The sequence below is a fragment of the Pseudophryne corroboree genome, chromosome 2 (genome assembly GCF_028390025.1).
Source record: "Pseudophryne corroboree isolate aPseCor3 chromosome 2, aPseCor3.hap2, whole genome shotgun sequence".
NCBI lineage: Eukaryota > Metazoa > Chordata > Amphibia > Anura > Myobatrachidae > Pseudophryne > Pseudophryne corroboree.
The window spans coordinates 484,949,191-484,970,718 of NC_086445.1; the positions used below are offsets into that span (position 1 = coordinate 484,949,191).

At 43.3% G+C, this 21,528-nt stretch overlaps 5 pseudogenes; 2 read left to right on the top strand and 3 right to left on the bottom strand.

Moving 5' to 3' along the window:
* Positions 1–13,006: 13,006 nt before the first annotated feature.
* Positions 13,007–13,124, bottom strand: LOC135052299 (5S ribosomal RNA; annotated as a pseudogene).
* Positions 13,125–16,743: 3,619 nt separating this feature from the next.
* Positions 16,744–16,861, bottom strand: LOC135051780 (5S ribosomal RNA; annotated as a pseudogene).
* Positions 16,862–17,003: 142 nt separating this feature from the next.
* LOC135051928 (5S ribosomal RNA) lies at positions 17,004–17,121 on the bottom strand (annotated as a pseudogene).
* A 2,348-nt stretch (positions 17,122–19,469) lies between these two features.
* On the top strand, positions 19,470–19,587 carry LOC135051930 (5S ribosomal RNA; annotated as a pseudogene).
* A 142-nt stretch (positions 19,588–19,729) lies between these two features.
* On the top strand, positions 19,730–19,847 carry LOC135052391 (5S ribosomal RNA; annotated as a pseudogene).
* The last annotated feature ends 1,681 nt before the right edge of the window (positions 19,848–21,528 follow it).

Here is a 21,528-nt window from a genome sequence, read left to right on the forward strand (position 1 = left end):
TGTTGAATCACCTATGTAGAACGGTTGGGTAGGCGGCACTCAAGAGACTAAATAGAATGCAAATACTTTATTGCGTCACAGTCCTTAATACACTAAAGGAAGGCACTCTCCATAGTAATTCAAAAATATCCAATTTATTCAAATGTGCATGCTTGTAATCCAAGAAATTAATTGCCGACGTTTCGACTCCATTTAGGAGTCTTTATCCAGGCTATGACAACACTATAAAATTAATACACAAAAAATATTTATAAAACATAGAGGATTTTTGTTAAACAACAGACAAATACGGAAACATGAAAGCCTGACAGGCCCGTTCAATGTTTGCATATACACATTGTCTTTGAGAAATCCAGTTAAATATATGTCAAAATAAACAAACATATAAAGTTTTAGAAGAGCATGGTGTGCGCTATGGTGGGTAATCATAATATAATAATTGCTAAGACAAGGCGATCCCTCATGATCTCTATTCAATATTTATATTACAAAAACTGTAACCGTAGATATAATACAATATTTTAAGAAATGTAGCACAGCTGTAATAAATAATAAATGTCAATACCAGAACTTAAAAAAGTCCCCAAAAGTATCGTTAGTGGACAAAAAACTTTAAACATAGGCATGTGATCTCAAACTATACCAAAATCATGGACCTGTCCATACAGTCCATAATGTTTGTTAGTAACAGTCAAATAACAGCTACTAATTGACAAACGTTACCCAATGTAGCATAAAAGCCTGACAGGCCCGTTCAATGTTTGCATATACACATTTTAAATGCAGCTGAGAGGCTAATCTTCCTCGCCAGACGTTCTTCATCTGCTGATCCGCTCTGTCAGTCCCTCCATTGGTTACCGGTATTCTACCGTGTCAAATATAAAATACTTTTACTTACATACAAGGCTATTAACCAAACTGCACCATCATACATCTCCTCACTCATCTCAAAATATCTCCCTACCAGACCTCTCCGCTCTGCACAAGATTTGCGTCTCTCATCCACATGTATTACCTGTTCCCACTCAAAATTACAGGACTTTACCCGGGCTTCACCCACTCTGTGGAATGCACTCCCACGCACAATAAGACTCTCCTCTAGTCTCCAAACCTTTAAACGTTCTCTGAAAACTCATCTCTTCAGACAAGCCTACCAAATTTCAGACCCACACACATAACCTTCATAGCTTCCCTATCTAGTTACATCTCCTCTGTACAGTCCACATAAACTCACATTTTGTCTTCCAACATTGCTGGGTGATCATATCATATACAACCCATTAAGAACCTAGCAACCTGGGGAACCATTATGTGACAGGTAGCATCTATCCTTGTGTATCAATGCCTATTTCCCTATAGATTGTAAGTGTCACAACTGAGGGTTTAGGCTGACAGGAGGAAGCCTCAGTTGTAGGGGCTGAAATGAAATTAAACTTGGAAGGTTTAATCAGACCCCTGGACATGTAAGTGTAGAAGGATTACCCGAAGGTGTGACCATGACAACCAGGTTAAAAGTCAATAAAAGGTTTTATTAACAGACTCCATGTATAAACAACAGTATTCACAGTTGATAAAAGCAAGTGGCAAATAATACAGTTCCTGGATCACTATAACCGTGGGAGGTATCGCAGAGCACTGGTAGGTTGAGGAATAGATGTTAAAGTCCTTTGATGGAATAACCTTACCAGGCCTTGTTGTAGTAGTGAAGATAGCCGAGGAACACGCCAGTAGAAGTATAGATGTAGTTGGTAACTTGAACAGACTGTTGTAGATACTGGATGGAACCAGCCAGGTGGTAGAGACACGGAGTGGATGCTGCATGGAATCAGCCAGGTGATGAAGACACGGAGTGGATGCTGGATGGAACCAGCCAGGTGATGAAGACACGGAGTGGATGCTGGATGGAACCAGACAGGTGATGAAGACACGGAGTGGATGCTGGATGGAACCAGACAGGTGATGAAGATACGGAGTAGATACTGTAAGATGCTAGGGAGCGTGGAAACAGAAGAGTTGACAAAAGGTTACCGGTGGTAGTGGATACTGCTGGGAAGTAGGGATCCGCTGGAATAACACCGGCACTTTAAAGAAACTGGATACTGCTGGAAGCTGACCGCTGGAAGCAGATGGGTTAATAGCTGGAAGCTGGAATAGCCACGGAGGGCTGCAGAGTCAGGCTGCACCACAGGATGGAAGGCAGGTGCGGGTCTCGTAGTGGATGCTGGAGACAGGAGCTGGAACCTGGAGAAACAACCACAGGAGAGAGACACTGGAACAAGGTTTGACATTCAAAGCACTGACCATTTCCTGGTTCAGGCACAGGATATTTATACCTGCTGCAGGGCAGGCATTGGCTGGCCAATCATGCAGATTCACAGTGCAGCGGATTGGTGGAGATTGAGCATGTGACTGGAGCAAACATGGCTGCGCCCATGTTAATACTTGGAGGGAAAGTTGGTTTGGAAAACCATGTGGAAACATAGCAGCAAATGGCGGCGCCGGCCGCGGAGGACAGGAGACGCCAAACTGACAACTGCACACTGAGACACATGGATGACAGCGGAGGCCGCGGCAGGCATGGGGCACCACTCTGACAACCTGCATACTGGAACACAGGAGCGGCGGCGGAGGCCGCAGAGGACGGGAGACGCCATGCTAGATTCAAACATGGCGCCGCTGTGACAGCGTCTCAGAGTGACAGGAGGGATATGCAGAATGTGGACATCAGTAACACAGATGAGATCCGGCCCTGGAACGCTGAGCAAGCCTCAGAAGGCATCTAAAAGGCAAGTAATGGTGTCCAGATACCCGGATCGTGACAGCACCCCCCCCTTTAGGAGTGGCCCCAGGACTCTTCTTCGGCTTTTGAGGAAACTTAGAGTGGAAATTCTGGACCAAGGCAGGAGCATGGACATCTGACTCATTGGTCCAAGAGCGTTCTTCAGGACCATAGCCCTTCCAGTCAATAAGATACTGCAATTGACCGTAACGGAAACGTGAGTCCAGAATCTTGGCCACTTCATACTCAACTCCCCGTTGAGTTTGGACCTTCGGAGCTGGAGGAAGTGCAGAATGAAACAGATTCAGGATCAGCGGTTTCAACAGGGAAACTCCCGAGGGAGTTGTAATGGCGGAATCTGTCAACACCTTTAAGAATGGGTTAGATAAATTCCTATTGGATAAGGATATCCAGGGGTATGGTGCATAGTCATGCATTATAGTTACTATAAATAGGGATAAAATGCAATGGCTGACAGCAGCATCAGTCAGAAATTTTAGTCAAATCATCATGCATAGGACACCACAAATAGGTTGAACTCGATGGACAATTGTCTTTTTTCAACCTCAGATACTATGTTACTATGTTACTATGTTACTATGTTAATGTCCTGGGTATCTTCAGGAAGGGAGGTAACTGGAGTTTGTAGGCAACAGGATTGATGACTTGTTCAATTTTGAAAGGACCGATGTAACGAGGTGCAAACTTCATGCTGGGAACTCTCAACCTCAAATTCTTCGTGGACAACCACACACGATCACCCACCTTGAGAGCAGGAACCGCTCTACGCTTTCTATCAGCAAACTTCTTGTACCTGAACGAGGCTTTGAGCAGGGCCGCTCGCACACTATTCCAGTTGTTAGAAAACTGATGCAAGGTGACATCCACTGCTGGAACAGAAGTTGCTGGAAGCGGTTGGAATTCTGGAACTTTAGGGTGGAATCCATAGTTGATGAAGAATGGTGTTGAAGAAGATGAGGAATGGTATTGATTGTTGTGGCTGAACTCGGCCCAAGGAAGGAGTTGAACCCAGTCATCTTGAGAGGAAGACACATAAATGCGGAGAAAGGCCTCCAAGTCCTGATTCACCCTCTCGGTTTGACCATTGGTCTGAGGATGATAAGCTGTAGAAAACTTTAACTTGACTTGGAGGGCTTTACATAAACTTTGCCAAAACTTGGCTACAAATTGTACACCACGATCAGAGATGATCTCTTCAGAAAGACCGTGGAGTCGGAAGATCTCTTGAATAAACACTTGAGCCAGCTTGGAAGCTGACGGAAGACCGGTGAGAGGTATGAAATGTGCCATCTTGGTGAACCGGTCAACTACCACCCAGATGGTATTAAACTTGTTGCACATAGGCAGATCTGTAACGAAGTCCATCGACAAATGGGTCCACGGTCGACGGGGAACAGATAATGGAACCAGTTGCCCAGCAGGCGACTGGCGGGAGACTTTGTGTTGGGCACACTTTGGGCAAGAGGCAATAAACTCCATGACGTCCTTCTTCAGAGTTGGCCACCAATAGGACCTAGAGATAAACTCAAGGGTTTTCTGGATGCCTGTATGTCCGGCAAAACGGGAAGCGTGGGCCCAATGCATGAGCTTCTTCCTTAACACCGGCTTCACAAAACTTTTCCCTGGTGGAGGCGTAGAGTCCATCCCTACCGTGGAGAATGCCAACGGATTAATAATAGGATGCTTGTCCGAAGACTCTCACTCATTTTCTTGCTCCCATGAGCGGGAAAGGGCATCAGCCTTGCGATTCTGAGAACCCGGACAGAACTGGAGTTTAAAGTCGAACCTGAAAAAGAAAAGTGCCCATCTGGCTTGACGAGGGTTAAGACATTGTGCGCTTTTCAGATATAAAAGATTTTTGTGGTCGGTAAGTATAGTGACTGAATGGGAAGCTCCCTCTAACAGATATCTCCATTCTTCCAGGGCGAGCTTGATGGCTAGCAACTCCTGGTCGCCAATGGCATAGTTGCGCTCAGCTGGGGAGAACTTCTGGGAGAAGAAACTGCAAGGATGTAGATGACCATCTTTAGCCCTCTGGGATAACACCGCTCCTACTCCAACGGAGGAGGCATCTACCTCAAGGATGAAAGGAGAGTCGATGTTGGGCTGTTTCAGAACTGGTGCAGAGATGAAGCGTTGCTTTAATAGATAAAAAGCTTGCGTAGCTTCTTCAGACCACTTGGACGGGTTAGCACCCTTCTTGGTAAAAGCAGTGATAGGCGCCACAATGGTGGAAAAGTCTCGTATAAACTTTCTGTAGTAATTGGCGAACCCTAAGAACCTCTGGACCCCTTTGAGGGTTAGGGGAATCGGCCAATTCTGGATTGCTTGTAGTTTCTCAGGATCCATCTCTAGTCCGGAACCGGACACAATGTAACCTGGAAACGGAATAGATTTGACTTCAAAAACACATTTCTCTAATTTGCAATAGAGATGATTGACACGGAGACGGGACAGAACCTCCTTTACCCAGAAACGATGTTCCTCTAGATTATTGGCAAAGATAAGGATATCATCTAGATAAACCACGACTTGGCGGTACAGGATGTCTCTGAAGATTTCATTTACGAAATGCTGGAAAACAGCTGGAGCGGTGCTCAATCCGAAGGGCATGACAAGGTACTCATAGTGTCCATCCCGGGTGTTAAAGGCGGTCTTCCACTCGTCACCCTCACGGATCGGGATGAGATTGTAGGCACCCCTCAAATCCAACTTTGTAAAGATGGTAGCTCCGCTAACTCTATCGAAGAGCTCTGTAATCAAGGGTAAAGGATAACGGTTCTTAACGGTAATGTCGTTCAAACCTCTGTAGTCAATGCACGGCCGCAGACCACCGTCTTTCTATTTAACAAAAAAAGAAGCCTGCGCCAGCTGGAGAAGAGGAAGGTCGAATAAAACCCGTCGCCAGGTTCTCTTTGATGTACTCCTCCATGGAATGCGTCTCTGGAAGGGACAACGGATAAGTTCGGCCTCGAGGTGGAACCTTCCCTGGGATGAGATCAATTGGACAGTCCCATTCTCTATGAGGAGGAAGGATATCAGCGGAGGCTTTACTGAACACATCTGTGTTGTCTTGATATGGAGGAGGTGGAACATCAGACGACCTGGGGGAGGAAGAACAAACAGGAAGCACTTTGGACAAACAGGTCTCAGCACAGGAGGGACCCCATGCTAGTATTTGCGTAGTCGTCCAGTCAATCGATGGATTGTGAAGACGGAGCCATGGAAGGCCCACAACCACTGGATGTGTGGCTCTTGGAATCACTAAAAAGGAAATAAATTCTGAATGAAGAACTCCCACTCTCAGACGAACTGGTAGAGTCCTTAAAGAAATAACTGCGTCAAATATCTTACTGCCATCCACGGCAGTCAAGGAAATAGACGTAGGAAGTCTCTCGGTGGGTAGGGACCACCGTTTAACATAAGCTTCGGTTATGAAATTCCCAGCTGCTCCGGAATCAAGGAGGGCAATGACGTTCCTATAACGTTGAGCAATTTGAAGCGAGACTGGGAGATTACAATCATGAGGAGATGGAGAGGAGATCATTACTCCTAGCCGGCCCTCTCCTTGGCGAGCTAGGATTTGGAGTTTCCCGGACGTTTGGGACAGGCATTAATAGCGTGAGACGGAGCTGCACAGTAGAGACAAAGAGACTCAGAGAGACGTCTCCGGCGCTCAGCGGGAGATAGACGGGAACGGCCAATTTGCATGGGCTCATCTTTGGATGGAGACGGTTGACGAGGAGGAGGAGCAGAAGACTTTGGGATAGATGATCTTCCTCGCTCAGTTGCTCTTTCTCTAAAACGGAGATCAACCTTTGTGCATAGTGAAATTAGCTCATCCAACTTAGAAGGCAAGTCTCTGGTAGCTAATTCTTCTTTGATGCGTCCAGAATGCAGCATACAGGGCCTCGTCGTTCCATGCCAGTTCGGATGCCATGATTTTGAACTGTATGAGATACTGTCCCACAGTACGTGTTCCCTGGCGTAAACGGAGAATCTCAGATGAAGCAGAGGTTACCCGGCCTGGCTCGTCGAAGATGCGCCTGAATGTAGCTATAAAATCAGTATAGGAAGACAACAGGGTATCAGACTTCTCCCATAAAGGTGATGCCCAGTCAAGGGCTGCGCCACTGAGAAGGGGAAATAATATAGGCAATTTTAGTACGGTCACTGGGGAAATTGCCAGGTTGTAGCTCAAAATGGATTTCACATTGGTTGAGAAATCCCCTGCAGAATCTTGGCGATCCGTCAAATTTTGCTGGCGTTGGAAGATGAAGACGTGGAGTAGAAATGGGTAAGGTGGGTGGGGTTACAGCTGGTGTCACTGTGGTGGACGCACCGGACGTGCCAGGTCCACGGAGGGTCGTTTGAATCCCATCCAGTCGGGTAGAGAGATCCTGGAGACAGCGGATGATGTGGCCTTTTGCAGCCTCCTGATGTTCGAGTCTGGCTGCCAGTTCTTGCATCGGCCTGGCCGCTTGATCCTGGTCTCTGACTGGATTCATAGGGTCAGTGCTTACTGTCACAACTGAGGGTTTAGGCTGACAGGAGGAAGCCTCAGTTGTAGGGGCTGAAATGAAATTAAACTTGGAAGGTTTAATCAGACCCCTGGACATGTAAGTGTAGAAGGATTACCCGAAGGTGTGACCATGACAACCAGGTTAAAAGTCAATAAAAGGTTTTATTAACAGACTCTGTGTATAAACAACAGTATTCACAGTTGATAAAAGCAAGTGGCAAATAATACAGTTCCTGGATCACTATAACCGTGGGAGGTATCACAGAGCACTGGTAGGTTGAGGAATAGATGTTAAAGTCCTTTGATGGAATAACCTTACCAGGCCTGGTTGTAGTAGTGAAGATAGCCGAGGAACACGCCAGTAGAAGTATAGATGTAGTTGCTAACTTGAACAGACTGTTGTAGATACTGGATGGAACCAGCCAGGTGGTAGAGACACGGAGTGGATGCTGAATGGAATCAGCCAGGTGATGAAGACACGGAGTGGATGCTGGATGGAACCAGACAGGTGATGAAGACACGGAGTGGATGCTGGATGGAACCAGACAGGTGATGAAGATACGGAGTAGATACTGTAAGATGCTAGGGAGCGTGGAAACAGAAGAGTTGACAAGAGGTTACCGGTGGTAGTGGATACTGCTGGGAAGTAGGGATCCACTGGAATAACACCGGCACTTTAAAGAAACTGGATACTGCTGGAAGCTGACCGCTGGAAGCAGATGGGTTAATAGCTGGAAGCTGGAATAGCCACGGAGGGCTGCAGAGTCAGGCTGCACCGCAGGATGGAAGGCAGGTGCGGGTCTCGTAGTGGATGCTGGAGACAGGAGCTGGAACCTGGAGAAACAACCACAGGAGAGAGATACTGGAACAAGATTTGACATTCAAAGCACTGACCATTTCCTGGTTCAGGCACAGGATACTTATACCTGCTGCAGGGCAGGCATTGGCTGGCCAATCATGCAGATTCACAGTGCAGCGGATTGGTGGAGATTGAGCATGTGACTGGAGCAAACATGGCTGCGCCCATGTTAGTACTTGGAGGGAAAGTTGGTTTGGAAAACCATGTGGAAACATAGCAGCAAATGGCGGCGCCGGCCGCGGAGGACAGGAGACGCCAAACTGACAACTGCACACTGAGACACATGGATGAGAGCGGAGGCCGCGGCAGGCATGGGGCACCACTCTGACAACCTGCATACTGGAACACAGGAGCGGCGGCGGAGGCCGCGGAGGACGGGAAACGCCATGCTAGATTCAAACATGGCGCCGCTGTGACAGCGTCTCAGAGTGACAGGAGGTATATGCAGAATGTGGACATCAGTAACACAGATGAGATCCGGCCCTGGAACGCTGAGCAAGCCTCAGAAGGCATCTAAAAGGCAAGTAATGGCGTCCAGATACCCGGATCGTGACAGTAAGCTTGCGAGCAGGGCCTTCCTACCTCTGTCTGTCTGTCTTTGCCCAGTTTTGTTCTATAATTGTTGTTCTAATTGTAAAGCGCAACAGAATATGCTGAGCTATATAAGAAACTGCTAATAAATAAATAAATAAATAAATAAAAGGTTTTATATATTAATATAATGCTCCAATAGAGGATATCTACTGGTAGGGCAATAATTGTAGATAATTCCACTAGTAGTCCTCTGAACAAACTACATCCAATAATATAATCCCCAACCAGCAGCAACAGTGTCCCATAATCAATTAAATAAACAGACAAATCGTAACCACCATGCCGCGTCAGTGTGTATATACAGTTACATCAACCTCCAATAGTTAAAAAATGCAAGCAGATCAAAAAAAGGTGACAGTGAATATAACACATAGTTTTCACGGTTATCAGCATCAGTCAGGCATACACAAGCATGCTTGATAGTTTGCTGACACCGGGTGCAGTGCTTAAATCGGTCCGCCACCGGAAGTGCCGGTCCGTACCGGAAGTGGTAAGAATTCACAAACTAATACAGAAACCCATAATATCAGGGTATACACACTAGGCTCCGTAATCGCCGGAAACCCAGAGCATACCCTGTATACGTGTATAGTGTCGCTATATACTGTAAACGGACTCGTTTACCTGTGACCGGAAGCGTGGCAATCAGGGGCTGTGAACAGTGCCGGAAGTGGGGCAATTATAGCAACCAAAATCAGACACCGATTTGTGTGTGGCATATCTGAGGTTCTGATTGATATATATATATATATATATATATATACATACTTCCAGGTACGGCAGCACTCGGATATAGACACGAATAAACTTACCAGGCCTGGTTGTAGTAGTGAAGATAGCCGAGGAACACGCCAGTAGAAGTATAGATGTAGTTGGTAACTTGAACAGACTGTTGTAGATACTGGATGGAACCAGCCAGGTGGTAGAGACACGGAGTGGATGCTGAATGGAATCAGCCAGGTGATGAAGACACGGAGTGGATGCTGGATGGAACCAGACAGGTGATGAAGACACGGAGTGGATGCTGGATGGAACCAGACAGGTGATGAAGATACGGAGTAGATACTGTAAGATGCTAGGGAGCGTGGAAACAGAAGAGTTGACAAGAGGTTACCGGTGGTAGTGGATACTGCTGGGAAGTAGGGATCCACTGGAATAACACCGGCACTTTAAAGAAACTGGATACTGCTGGAAGCTGACCGCTGGAAGCAGATGGGTTAATAGCTGGAAGCTGGAATAGCCACGGAGGGCTGCAGAGTCAGGCTGCACCGCAGGATGGAAGGCAGGTGCGGGTCTCGTAGTGGATGCTGGAGACAGGAGCTGGAACCTGGAGAAACAACCACAGGAGAGAGATACTGGAACAAGGTTTGACATTCAAAGCACTGACCATTTCCTGGTTCAGGCACAGGATACTTATACCTGCTGCAGGGCAGGCATTGGCTGGCCAATCATGCAGATTCACAGTGCAGCGGATTGGTGGAGATTGAGCATGTGACTGGAGCAAACATGGCTGCGCCCATGTTAGTACTTGGAGGGAAAGTTGGTTTGGAAAACCATGTGGAAACATAGCAGCAAATGGCGGCGCCGGCCGCGGAGGACAGGAGACGCCAAACTGACAACTGCACACTGAGAAACATGGATGACAGCGGAGGCCGCGGCAGGCATGGGGCACCACTCTGACAACCTGCATACTGGAACACAGGAGCGGCGGCGGAGGCCGCGGAGGACGGGAGACGCCATGCTAGATTCAAACATGGCGCCGCTGTGACAGCGTCTCAGAGGGACAGGAGGGATATGCAGAATGTGGACATCAGTAACACAGATGAGATCCGGCCCTGGAACGCTGAGCAAGCCTCAGAAGGCATCTAAAAGGCAAGTAATGGCGTCCAGATACCCGGATCGTGACAGTTAGCTTGCGAGCAGGGCCTTCCTACCTCTGTCTGTCTGTCTTTGCCCAGTTTTGTTCTATAATTGTTGTTCTAATTGTAAAGCGCAACGGAATATGCTGAGCTATATAAGAAACTGCTAATAAATAAATAAATAAATAAAAGGTTTTATATATTAATATAATGCTCCAATAGAGGATATCTACTGGTAGGGCAATAATTGTAGATAATTCCACTAGTAGTCCTCTGAACAAACTACATCCAATAATATAATCCCCAACCAGCAGCAACAGTGTCCCATAATCAATTAAATAAACAGACAAATCGTAACCACCATGCCGCGTCAGTGTGTATATACAGTTACATCAACCTCCAATAGTTAAAAAATGCAAGCAGATCAAAAAAAGGTGACAGTGAATATAACACATAGTTTTCACGGTTATCAGCATCAGTCAGGCATACACAAGCATGCTTGATAGTTTGCTGACACCGGGTGCAGTGCTTAAATTGGTCCGCCACCGGAAGTGCCGGTCCGTACCGGAAGTGGTAAGAATTCACAAACTAGTACAGAAACCCATAATATCAGGGTATACACACTAGGCTCCGTAATCGCCGGAAACCCAGAGCATACCCTGTATACGTGTATAGTGTCGCTATATACTGTAAACGGACTCGTTTACCTGTGACCGGAAGCGTGGCAATCAGGGGCTGCGAACAGTGCCGGAAGTGGGGCAATTATAGCAACCAAAATCAGACACCGATTTGTGTGTGGCATATGTGAGGTTCTGATGGCTATATATATATATATATATATATATATATATATATACATACTTCCAGGTACGGCAGCACTTGGATATAGATACGTTTAAGGCAGAATGTACAACGTTTCGGAGAACTTTATTTCCACTCCGTCATCTTTACCTGATGACGGAGTGGAAATAAAGTTCTCCGAAACGTTGTACATTCTGCCTTAAACGTATCTATATCCGAGTGCCGCCGCACCTGGAAGTATGCTGTGGGCCTATTTGGGCACCTAGGAGGGCACCGGAGCTGCTGTATTTATTACTAGGAGTGCTGCCCTAATTGCGGATTTATATATATATATATATATATATATATATATATATGTGTACTATGTGTGACCAGCGGTCAGGACACCGCTTGTCAGCATACCGGCAACGGAATGCCGGCTGGGCGCAACAAGCCACTTGCAGGCATGCTACGGGCTCGGTGGTGGGTTGTCCCGGTGAGTAGCCCCTGTTCGTCGGCATGCCGAGGGGGCGAGATGTAGGGGGAGGTATTGTGACCGCCGGTCACATAACTACATCCCATGTACATATATATATATATAGAGAGAAATTAGCTATTTCAGATGTGTATAGCACCTGAGAGCTTAGCTTAAACATCTGCTGGAAACAGAGTTCAGGGCTCCTGATTGTGAACTAGTTGCCCAGGTGATAGTCCAGGGTGTGGCTGTTAGGGGTTCTGGAAAGCTGTGATACTTGTATTTTGCTAAATCTTGCTGTAAACTGTTGTGACCTGTGACCTGTAACCTGCTTATGACCTGCAGTCTGTGGAAGCTGTGGAACCCCCCCCCTGCATTTGGAACTTTTACCTGGTGTATGCATACTTCCCAACTGTCCTGATTTTGGCAGGACAGTTCTTCTTTTCTTGTACTGTTTCGCTGTCTCACCCGCGGGTCGCAGTGGCGAATAGAAGTTTTGCGCATATGGAGACATCTCTTTCCTAAATTCGCCAACTCCTTTAGTGATTTCTGCTTAGAAGCGGCCCGCTTGGGAGTCTGTATATGATCAACCAAATGTTTCCAATCTGAATGTAGGAAAGAGAAAAAGAAAGAACTCCTTTTGTTGGCGCACTCTTTATACAAAACTAGTTATGAGTAGAGAATTTCGTTAGTAGTGATGATATCATGAATGATTTAAAACAACCTTTAATGAGTTTAAGCTAAAATAATGTCTCCTAAAAAGAATAAAGAAGTAAAAATACTCTTAATGATAGGGCAGCAGCCTGTATTGTTACCTTAAAATATCAATATATTATTTATTAGTATATTTGTCTTGTACCAGCCAATGTTGTGAGTGGTAAAGAGTAGGAAACCAAGTCAGGTCCTGGATTGGATCTTATCTGAGCGCAACCTCAAATTATAAACATATATTTCATTCAGTCCACCATATGGGACTATTCACATAAAGATATTGCAGATTTTTGTGAACGGTAGATCTATTATCACCTTATCGGTGTCAAAGGAAATGTAGAGAAAAAAGGAAGATAACAGAGCTGAATCTGCTGTCAATGTTAGTCTGGAGTGTCCCAATAATTCACACCTACTACACCGGGTATTCCCAGGTGGTCTCCCACTTGGTATTGGCTCGGCCCTATACTGTATAGCTTCCAAGATCAGACGAGATTGGGCACATGCAGTATGGTGTGGTAGTAGCTTGGTATTGTCGCAAAAAGGTCCCCTGAATCATTGCTGAGAGTTCGTGAAAAAAAGCAAAAGAGGGGAGAGGAGGATATAGAGTTTTTAGAGAAACCAAAGCAGGATCTGCTTTTGGTGTTAGGCAGTCAGTATAAGCCCACCAGTTGGAAAACTGCCATGGGTTAGGATTTTGACTGGATCACCAATGAGAGTCCCAGAAAAGTAGAATAGTTTAATTCATGTGTTAGAAGGGACCACAGTGAGAAATACTCTCTCAATAAAGCAATATAATAATAAAGACAGATTACTAATAATATAACACAATAACCAATATGGCACTGAGCAAGTTATATTATATCCCAGATGTAGTTGTTTCAAATATGTATTAAATTCTCTTCTCATAACTAGTTTTGTATAAAGAGTGCGCCAACAAAAGGAGTTCTTTCTTTTCTCTTTCCTACATTCATGATGTTTATTCTGACGATATGGCGCACCACCAGCAGCTGTAATATTGACAGATAGTCATACTATTTTTTGCCAAGGCTGGTTTCATATTGTTGTTATTAAGTTTGAAATAAGTATCTTCATTGTCCAGTGCGGAGTGACACCCCACTTTGTCTATACATAAAAATGTTTCCAATCTGTCTGCAGTACCGCAAAAGAAATAGAACTTATATGTGTAGACACCTTTTTCGTTTCCTTAAATCCACTAACTGTCCTACTGATTCTAATTGCAAGCTATCAACTTGAAAGTCAAAATGAACCCTGGGTGATGCACTGAGCTCAATCTCTGTGTTTAGGAGAGGTAAACAGTAAGAAACATATAAATAAGTAAAAAATATATATAAAAATAAATAAAATAATAGTCTCTGGTAGCAGTATCACTAAAGTGCTGGCAGTATACGGTATAGTCTCCTGTAAGATAGGTAAAACAGTAGAGGATAAGGACAGCACAATTTAATGAGCTGTTCATAATATCTTAACAATATCATATATAATGAAATATAGCAATAATCCAAAATATAAATATTAGCAGATAGCTATTGTAGCTCATAAAAATATATGAACATGTAAAAAATTCAGATATAAATGTGAAAACGCATATTACAAGGAGGCTATTGGTATATCACAAGATTTGCATATAATGACCTAAAAATAAAGAATAAAAAAAAGATTAAAAAGTACTTTGTTATAGGTACTAATGGGACCCTTTGAGGGTAGCAACACTCCAGAATGGATTAAGTCTCTCCAAATGGAAAATATTACCAGATCTGGTGTATGTTTGATAATCCTTCCTAGATGGCCAATTGTAGCACCGTGAGTAGATCCGGATGTGTGGCAGCCTGTGTAGCCCTGTCCGGGAAAAGGGCATCATGATGAAAACCAGGCTGCAGTTGGTATTAAGTGCCAGAATGATAGTGGATAATATAGTCGGTATCCTATGTTATGGTGCAGTCAGAAATATAAGTCAGCAGAGATCCAGGACCCTTGGTAATACGGGGGCACTTAAAACAAAGATGGGTGAGGAAAAACTAGTTCAATGCATCTCAGGATGTACCCAGAAAGTAAGTCTGACTAATACATTTCACTGAGTATATCAGCTTCTTCAGAGGCTAGTGCAGAACAAAAAAGGCGAGCATGTTTGGACATTAAGGGCCCTTTGGCACCCTTAGTACACCTGTAAACAAAATATTCAAATTTCCACAGTCATCAGACACTGCCACCGGTAATCCTGTATTTAAAAAAAAGAAAAAATTATACTGTACATACCAAATCCTTGGATGGACACCTCTTCAGTCCAAGTAAGCAATCCAATGGTTTTAGTAAAATAATAAACCCATGGGACATCCACTGTATTCTGTGTACAGTGCCTACGTGAAATAATAGGCCACTTGCAGACACTGCCATAGGAAAGAATGACAGAAAGCGTGGGAACAGTTGCTATGGCGGTGACTGCTCTCAGCCAATACAGTAGGTACCTCCCTATTCATTTCTATGATAATCTGTCCCTTGTTATTGTATCTTAAAGTAAAAGATTTGACTTGATAGTGTGATACTGTTAGATCGCCAATTTAACTACAAAGATTTTACTTCTCAGTCCAGCAATGTACCATGCTTATAATTTTTCTAAAAAGGATTATGTGGCTCTTGACTGAACTTCCTAATCACATTTTGTACACATGATTTGTAATTTTCCTGCACATTTTATGCCCATGGCCTTGTGGCCTTTCTCTCGGAAATCACTGGTCTTATTGACTTTTCACAGACCGATTTGACATTTCTTGCTTTTTAGATGACCTTGGTCCTGCAACAACTTCTTCTTGCTGTCTTTCTTCTTGCTCTTTTCCTCACTTTAGTTAATTTGCCAGCTGAAGAATGAACTTCTTCCTTTTCATCTTTCTGTTTGTTACTTGATTGTAGGTGATCCAGGCATTGATTGCCACCATGTCCAAGATATTGTAGAAGATCTGCTTCGACCATCTCCTACATGCTTCCTTAGTGGCGTATTTACGAGTCATTTGGAGAATGACATCCACCCCATACTTCATGGCTTTATAGAAAGCTACAGTTTCTAGTTTCTTCTTTCCTTCTTTGCTACTTTAGCAGGCAGTGTACTGAGAAGAATGACGTTCTTAATTTCCCTTTATACACAGTCAAGGTGCAGTCTTTGTTGCCAGGGTGTTGCAAGATGGTAGTGGAGTTTTTTTCTGCATTGTGATTCTTCATCTTATCAGGGATTTCACAACAAATCTTCTGTTTTCTTTTCTTGAGCTACTTAGTAAGTTAAAGAGACATGAAGAAGTTGCCTGTCATCATATTTCTTCCTTGGTTTAGAAATGGCTCCATGAGGTGGATAACAGCATACTTTACTAGTGGCTGCTTGTCTGGATGGGCATCCTCCATGCCGAGGAATGGGAAGGCATTGCATATATACTTCTTCTGCAGTAATCCAGAATTTGATTACTACGTATTTGTTGTGCTTAGTTGGCAAAAATTGAGTAAACCTGCACCTTGTTTCGTTTGGAAATAATTGCCCATCAATAGTTATATTTTAACCTGTGTGTGGTAACAACTAAGGCAATTTCTCCCAAATGTCTCCCAAATTGTCAGATGTCAGGTGTTCAGCTCAGGTTAATTTCTCGTCAACAATAAAAAGGAGAGAAAAGACAAAAAACCCTTGTTTGGGAGCACTCCTTAGTAAAGATCAGATTATGAGTAGTGAAAGGAAATAAAATAAAACTTAACCTTTATTTATTTCTTGAAGATAAAAGTAAAATAATAATGAATATAATTATAACAAAAAAATGGTGTCTATAATAAAGGAGCTTGTTGACTAATAAAAAACACTTGTTGACCTTTTTAACATATGAGGTACAAGATGATTGAAAGAGGTGAAAATATCAAGCGACAGTGATACGTTATATATCTGTATATACGTTGAAAGTATATATAGTATGTTGTGTATGGATGCCGTGTGGTACCAAACGGTATTAAAGGCATCAAGAAAAATCATCACTGAGCATGCCCAAAATGTAGGTGTACCTGGTAGCGTGGTTGTAGTGTAAAACTGGAGATTGAAATACCAGAGAGGTAAGAAAAAATGGGAGAATAAGTCAGAGGTTATATTTAGTGAAAAAGGGCCCACTGCACCTGGTATTCTCAGGAGGTTTCCCTTCCGGATACTGACCAGGCCATGCCTGCTTAGCTTCCGAGATCGGACAAGATCGGGCGTATTCAGGGTAGTATGGCCGTGGGCCGATTGTTAGGATGAAATTAATTGAAATGACAAAAGAAGATCACTGCTACTATCTGTACCATACATAAATCAGAGAAAAATAGATTCAATACGTTTTTCCAGAGGCAAAAGTGTGGTGAAAGGATATTATTCTTGAAAGAGGGGCCCACTGCACCTGGTATTCTCAGGAGGTTCCCCTTCCTGATACTGCCCAGGCCATGCCTGCTTAGCTTCCGAGATTGGACAGGATCGGGCGTATTCAGGGTAGTATGGCCGTGGGCCAAATGTGAAAAAAGGTAATAGAAAAACCACACTCTGCTGGCTGTACTTCACATATAATGAAAAAATTGTTCTGAAATGGTATTTTCCAGATAGGAGTGTATGTTGGTGGTGGAGAAATGTTGATGAGGGGAATTGAAGAGGGATGGAAAAGAAAAAAAGGGGGGGGAATATGAATGTGTGTTGGAAAAATTGTGAAGCTAAGTGTGTGTGTGAGATGTGTGTCTGCTGATAGAAAATAGGGTATGAAGTGGTGATTGTGTGTGGTAATAAAATGTGATGAAGAGATGAGATGTTGCAGATGTGGAGTGGTGATTATGTGTGGTAATGGAATGTGATGAAAAGATGAGATGTTGCAGATGAATGCTGTATGAAAATTGGGGCTGGGTCAAATTGGTGTTGACTTTTGAGCTCTGGGTCAGCTCCCCAGAAAATAGCAGAAATAATGCTATTAGTAAAAGTTCTTTACAAGAAACACAAAATATAAATCAAAATAAATGGATAATCATGTAATTGTTAAGAGCTCACGGCTGGCTCACATAACATTATACAAAAATAAATAGGCGAAAAAATGAACAGAAAATGGCAGAATCAAACGTAATGCATATATGCCATATTGATATGCTGGTTAATCTTGAATAAATGTCAAGTAAAAAAAGGAAATCAAAATATACCATAGGTACACCACAATAATAGGTATCAGAAATCAAGGTAAAGTAACCTAGTCTCATATATGGGCATGAGCGGGAGAAAGGTACAATATAAGTGCTTGTTATTCATGTGAAATGATACTAAGCATAAAGGATATATGGGTAGCCAAATTGTGCTACCGGAGAATGCACAATATCAGTACCAAATATTGCTGTGGGACGATATTAAATATATTGGGTATGTGGGTAAACACTTTTTGTCACACAGAGTAATGGATGTAAGTACGAAATACAAATATAAAAAACCCTGGTGGTCTAGTGTGTTGTTTACCGCCGCCGCAAGGTATGCGGCCCGTGTCGTTGTTTCCTCACACAGAGTCCCGCTGCGGTGATGAGCGCGGCCGCCCGTTTCCGGACTGGGCGTCCGCGATGACGTCACTAAGGACGTACTCGACGTACGTTTCACCTCTTCAGGCTTGGTCACGAGAGCTTCTCTCTCATGCTCTCATGTGTCCAGGTTATAAGTACTTATAACCTGGACACATGAGAGCATGAGAGAGAAGCTCTCGTGACCAAGCCTGAAGAGGTGAAACGTACGTCGAGTACGTCCTTAGTGACGTCATCGCGGACGCCCAGTCCGGAAACGGGCGGCCGCGCTCATCACCGCAGCGGGACTCTGTGTGAGGAAACAACGACACGGGCCGCATACCTTGCGGCGGCGGTAAACAACACACTAGACCACCAGGGTTTTTTATATTTGTATTTCGTACTTACATCCATTACTCTGTGTGACAAAAAGTGTTTACCCACATACCCAATATATTTAATATCGTCCCACAGCAATATTTGGTACTGATATTGTGCATTCTCCGGTAGCACAATTTGGCTACCCATATATCCTTTATGCTTAGTATCATTTCACATGAATAATAAGCACTTATATTGTACCTTTCTCCCGCTCATGCCCATATATGAGACTAGGTTACTTTACCTTGATTTCTGATACCTATTATTGTGGTGTACCTATGGTATATTTTGATTTCCTTTTTTTACTTGACATTTATTCAAGATTAACCAGCATATCAATATGGCATATATGCATTACGTTTGATTCTGCCATTTTCTGTTCATTTTTTCGCCTATTTATTTTTGTATAATGTTATGTGAGCCAGCCGTGAGCTCTTAACAATTACATGATTATCCATTTATTTTGATTTATATTTTGTGTTTCTTGTAAAGAACTTTTACTAATAGCATTATTTCTGCTATTTTCTGGGGAGCTGACCCAGAGCTCAAAAGTCAACAACCAATTTGACCCAGCCCCAATTTTCATACAGCATTCATCTGCAACATCTCATCTTTTCATCACATTCCATTACCACACATAATCACCACTCCACATCTGCAACATCTCATCTCTTCATCACATTTTATTACCACACACAATCACCACTTCATACCCTATTTTCTATCAGCAGACACACATCTCTCACACACACTTAGCTTCACAATTTTTCCAACACACATTCATATTCCCCCCCTTTTTTTCTTTTCCATCCCTCTTCAATTCCCCTCATCAACATTTCTCCACCACCAACATACACTCCTATCTGGAAAATACCATTTCAGAACAATTTTTTCATTATATGTGAAGTACAGCCAGCAGAGTGTGGTTTTTCTATTACCTTTTTTCACATTTGGCCCACGGCCATACTACCCTGAATACGCCCGATCCTGTCCAATCTCGGAAGCTAAGCAGGCATGGCCTGGGCAGTATCAGGAAGGGGAACCTCCTGAGAATACCAGGTGCAGTGGGCCCCTCTTTCAAGAATAATATCCTTTCACCACACTTTTGCCTCTGGAAAAACGTATTGAATCTATTTTTCTCTGATTTATGTATGGTACAGATAGTAGCAGTGATCTTCTTTTGTCATTTCAATTAATTTCATCCTAACAATCGGCCCACGGCCATACTACCCTGAATACGCCCGATCTTGTCCGATCTCGGAAGCTAAGCAGGCATGGCCTGGTCAGTATCCGGAAGGGAAACCTCCTGAGAATACCAGTTGCAGTGGGCCCTTTTTCACTAAATATAACCTCTGACTTATTCTCCCATTTTTTCTTACCTCTCTGGTATTTCAATCTCCAGTTTTACACTACAACCACGCTACCAGGTACACCTACATTTTGGGCATGCTCAGTGATGATTTTTCTTGATGCCTTTAATACCGTTTGGTACCACACGGCATCCATACACAACATACTATATATACTTTCAACGTATATACAGATATATAACATATCACTGTCGCTTGATATTTTCACCTCTTTCAATCATCTTGTACCTCATATGTTAAAAAGGTCAACAAGTGTTTTTTATTAGTCAACAAGCTCCTTTATTATAGACACCATTTTTTTGTTATAATTATATTCATTATTATTTTACTTTTATCTTCAAGAAATAAATAAAGGTTAAGTTTTATTTTATTTCCTTTCACTACTCATAATCTGATCTTTACTAAGGAGTGCTCCCAAACAAGGGTTTTTTGTCTTTTCTCTCCTTTTTATTGTAGTCTAACCTACAAAATTCCTGGGAGCACCGCCAATCATTAGCAGTTTAAGAATCATTCATTAACTGCATATATATTGGTTTTTTTCATTTTTTCATTATATTTCAACACTATTGTCAGACTAGTGCGGTTCCACAATATATATTTTCCAGCATAATTTCTCGTCAAAACTGAGAATCTAAGAATCTCCTGAAATCTGTCCCTTGGCATTGTGTCAGAGATCATCCACAGAGATACCTTTTGTACAAACACCCTTTGCATGATACGAAGCATCAGTTTGTCAAAATGCAGATGACTAAATCATACACTCGGTGGCAGGGGTGCATAGGGGACCTCCTCACTCCTCCTGGATGTTCACAGCAGCCCTTCTTCCAGATGACAAGTTGATGATCTCCTATTTTGTTCCATCTCTGCCTACCATCTTTGCTGGTGAGGATTTTGACTAAGCATGCTGAGACATTTGAGACGAAGACTGAGGTAGATCAGCACTTACATCCTCCTCTGCTGACATCTCCTGTCTCTTATTATGATCTTCATCCTGACTTGTCTTATGATTAAAGTAACCCACCATAGACAAAGAACACTACCTAAATCACAAGATGAATAAATTAGCAAAGACAAGTTTGAGCAAAGACAATTTTTAACCTGCACTTGACATGACCCAACAATCACCACTTTTTGTATTCAAATCAGCAATCTAAAAGTAAAATCTTTGAATATAAGAGTAAATCTCAGAAAATAATGTAAACTAAATTTTAGAACTCTGTTTTGCTGTTTTTACAGAAGAATGTTGTTTTATGAACTGCAGTACTGGTCCTTACCAGAGGTGCTGCTCTTTGGACTCTGGTTTAAATTCAGGTTTTGGGTATTTGCTAATTTAATTACCTGCATAGACTACACCTGGCAGCTGCCTATTTAGACTGTCTGATCCCAGCACTTAGGGCTGGGTCATTGATGTTCAATGATGTTTTAATGTTACCTGTTCATGTTTTCTGGATCTGCCCAACCAAGGAACTTCTGTTTGGACTTTCATTTCATGTTTTGCCCTGCCAAGATACCTGCCCAGGTGAACTGCCTCTCGTGTTGAGCAGAGTGAAAGTATAAAGGCCCTCATTCCGAGTTGATCGCTCGCTGCCATTTTTCGCAGCGCAGCGATCAGGTTGCTACTGCGCATGCGTATGCACCGCAA